This window comes from Leptonychotes weddellii, chromosome X (genome assembly GCF_054177405.1).
Source record: "Leptonychotes weddellii isolate Sample4059 chromosome X, ASM5417740v2, whole genome shotgun sequence".
In the NCBI taxonomy this organism is placed as follows: Eukaryota; Metazoa; Chordata; class Mammalia; order Carnivora; family Phocidae; genus Leptonychotes; species Leptonychotes weddellii.
This window is the reverse complement of record NC_138385.1, coordinates 54,752,095-54,755,920: the sequence shown is the minus strand read 5'-3', so window position 1 is coordinate 54,755,920 and position 3,826 is coordinate 54,752,095.

Here is a 3,826-nt window from a genome sequence, read left to right as displayed (position 1 = left end):
AGAAGAGGATTTAAAAAAAAAAAGGGAGAGAATGTGATCAGGCAGGAGACTAGAACAAAGCCATACACTAGAGATTTAGGGTATATTTTTATCTGTTAGAAGAAACTGTATCTCAAAATTTTAAAGATAGAACAAAATATATATATATATATATATATATATATATATATATATATATATATATACCAAAAATAAGGGCAACTACTATGAAGGGATAGAATATGACTCTAAAAATGAAAAATAAAAAATATTTTTTAAAAAAGGGATTGATAAGGTGTTGGTTGAAAAAGGTAAAAAGAAAAATTTAAAAAAAAAGACAGTTAAAAAAATTAACTTTGAAAGACTAAAGAATCATGGTAAAAAAGCCATGAATTCTATGTGCTGTATTCCCCTAGCACTGGAGTTCTGCCATTCTCATTGATCGGTAAACTTGGTCTTGGCAGGCTGTTCTTGCTGATCTTCTGGGGGAGGGGCCTGTTGCCGTGGTTCCCAAATGTCTTTGCCAGAGTCGGAATTGCCCCACCCTTGCTGGGTCCAGGCTAAGTAATCTGCTCACGTTTGCTCTCGGGAGCTTTTTTTCCCTGCAAGCTTTCCATACAGCTTTGGAGGACAAGAGTGAAAATGGCGGCCTCCCAATCTCCGCCCCAGAGGAACCAAGAACTCGGGGCCCCACTTTTCAGTGAGCCTCCAGAGAAAAACAGTCAATCACTCCCATCTCCCTGGTCTCTGGCTCACTCCGTGCTCACCCAGCCTGTGACCAAGCATTTCTATCTCTGGCACCCGATCCCATGTGGAGTCTCCAAACCCAGCAGATCCCTGCAGTGTGCTCCCACACTGCTCCTCCTGGGGGAGGAAGGGGAGTCTCCTCGGATCTGCTGCTTGTTGGGTTCCTGCTGGAAGAGCAGTGGCCCAACTGTGCTGCAGATCACGGTTTATGGCAACCCCGAGCTGAGAGCCCACTCCTCGGCTCTGTCTCTGCAGTCGGCTTCCTTGCTCTGATTCCTGGGAGCTCTGCCACTCTCAGGGACCCCCGGTCTTTCTGTGACCCCGAGGGTCCTGAGACCACACTGTCCCAGAGTGGGTTCCACACCCTGCTTAGCCACTGGAGTGACGTCCCTAAGCAGAGCCGACTTCTAAAAGTTCAGATTTTGTGCTCTGCTACTCTATCACTTGCCAGTAGCGGCTGACGGAGGCTCCCTCCCCCCGCTGTCTATCTTCCCAGATATCACCTCGGATTCACTTCTCCGCACATCTTACCTTCCAGGAAGTGGTCGCTTCTCTGTTCAGAGAGTTGTTGCTATTCTTTTCTTCGATCTCCTGTTGAGTTTGTAGGTGTTCAGAATGGTTTGATCCCTATCCAGCCAAATTCCTGGGACCAGACAAAATCCAGGTGTCCTACTCCTCCACCATCTTGCTCCGCCTCCGCCGCTGGATTTTCTTTTGCCAGATTTCCTATTTCTTCTTGATTGAGTCTTAGAAGATTGTATGCTTCTATAAATTTATCCACTTCTTTTGGGTAGTCCAATTTGTTGGTGTGTAATTATTCATTTTAGTCTCTTATGATCTTTTGTATTTCTTTCATATGAGTTGTAACTTCTCCCCTTCTAATTCTGATTTAGTTTAAGTCTTCTCACACTTTTTTTTTGAATCTAGCCAAAAGTTTGTCCATATTGTTTATCTTTTCAAAGCTCTTGGTGTCATTGATCCTTTCTATTTGTCTTATATTTTCTAATTCATTTATTTCTGCTCTGTTATTATTTCCTTCCTTTTACTAACTTTGTGCTTCATTTGTCTTACTTTTTCTAATTCCTTAAGTTGTAAAATTAAATTGTTCATTTAAGATTTCTCTTGTTTATGGAGGTAGTCCTGTAATACTATGAACTTCCCTTTTAGAACCATTGTTGCTGCATCCCATAGACTTTGGTGTGTTGTATTTCTATTTGCCTCTAGGTATTTTTTTCTTTCTCCATTGATTTATTCTATTAGCCAGTATTGTTCAGTAACATGTTTAATTTCCATGTATTTTTAGTTTTTCCAGTTTTTTTTTTTTGGTAACTAAATCTATCTTCATACCTATGTGGTCAGAAAACATGCTCAATATGATTTCAATCTTTTTAATTTAATGAGACTTGGTTTTTGGTTTTACATGTGACCTATCCTGGAGAAAGTTCTGTGTGCTCTTGAGAAGAGTGTGTATTCTGCTGCTTTTTTATATAATGTTCTGTTACCTCCATCTGGTTTAATGTGTCATTTAGTGCTAATGTTTTCTTATTGATTTTCAATCTGGATGATCTATCTATTGATGTAAATGTGGTGTTAAAATCCTATACTATTATTGTATTGTTAATTCCTCCCTTTATGTCTGTTAATATTTGTACTATATATTTTGGTGCTCCTAGGTTGGGTGCATATATATTTATAAATGTAATATCTTCTTGCTGGATTGACTCTTTTATCATTAAGTAGTGCCTTCATTTGTCTTTTATTACAGTCCTTGTTTTAAAGTCTATTTTGTCTGATATGCTATAGGTACAGCAGTTTTCTTTTCATTTCCATTTGCATGGAGTATATTTTCTCATCCTTTCACTTTCAGTCTGTGCATTTCCTTATTTCTGAAGTTAGTCTCAAGGAGGAAGTTTGTATATATGTCTTGCTTTCTAATCTATTCAACAGTTCCATGTTTTTTGATGGGAGAATTTGGTTCACTGATATTCAAGGTAATTATTCATAGGTGTTTACTTGTTGCCATTTTGTTAATTGGTTTTTGACTGTTTTTGTACTTCCTCTCTGTACTTTTCTTCTTCTGATGTTCTCCTCCATTGTGGTTTGGTGAGTTTTTTTAGTGTTATGTTTAGATTCCTTTCTTTTTTTCTTTTGTATATTTATGATAAGTTTTTGGTTTGTGATTATCATGAGGTTCACATTTTTCATCCTATGCATATAATAATCTATTTTAAGTTGATAACAACTTAAATATTAACATATTCCAAAACTTTACATTTTTACCCCCTCATTTTATGTTTTATTGTCACATTTTACATGTTTTCATTTTATGTATTCCTTAACTAATTTTTGTAGTTTTAGTTAACTTTACCTTTTTTGTATTTTAACCTTTTTAGTAGATTTATAAGTAATTATTCCACTACCTTTACTTTATTTTTTCCAATAATATTTTTACTTTTGTATGTTTTCTTGTGATTAATTAGTATCATTTATTTCAGGTTAACAAATTCCTTTAATATTTTTTGTAAGACTAGTTTACTGGCAAAGAACTTCTTTAGCTTTTGCTTGTCTGGGAAACTATCTCTCCTTCAAATCTGAATGATAATCTTGCTGGGTAAATTATTCTTGGTTTAATGTTTTTTTTCTTTTTAGTACTTTGAAAAAGTCATGTCACTCCCTTGTGGTGTAAAAAATTTCTGCTGAGGAATCTGCTGATATCTATATGGTGTATCCCTTGTATATAATCATTTGGGGTTTTTTTCTCATGTTGCTTTAAAGATTCTCTCTTTATCTCTAACTTCTGACATTTGAACTCTAATGTGTCTTGGAATGACTATCTTTGAGCTCATCTTATATGGAGTTCTCTATAGTTGCTGGATCTGGATGTCAGTTTCCATACCTAGGTTAAGGAAATTTTTAGCCATTATTTCTTCAAATAAGTTTTCCTCCCCTTTCTCTCTCTTTTTTTCTAGAATACCTCAATGCAAATGTTGTTCAGTCAAGGCAACCTCTTACTAGACACGTCTTTAGATGTAAGGGAAACAAAAGCAAAATAAACTACTGGAACTTCATCAAAATACAAAGCTTCTGCACAGTGAGGGAA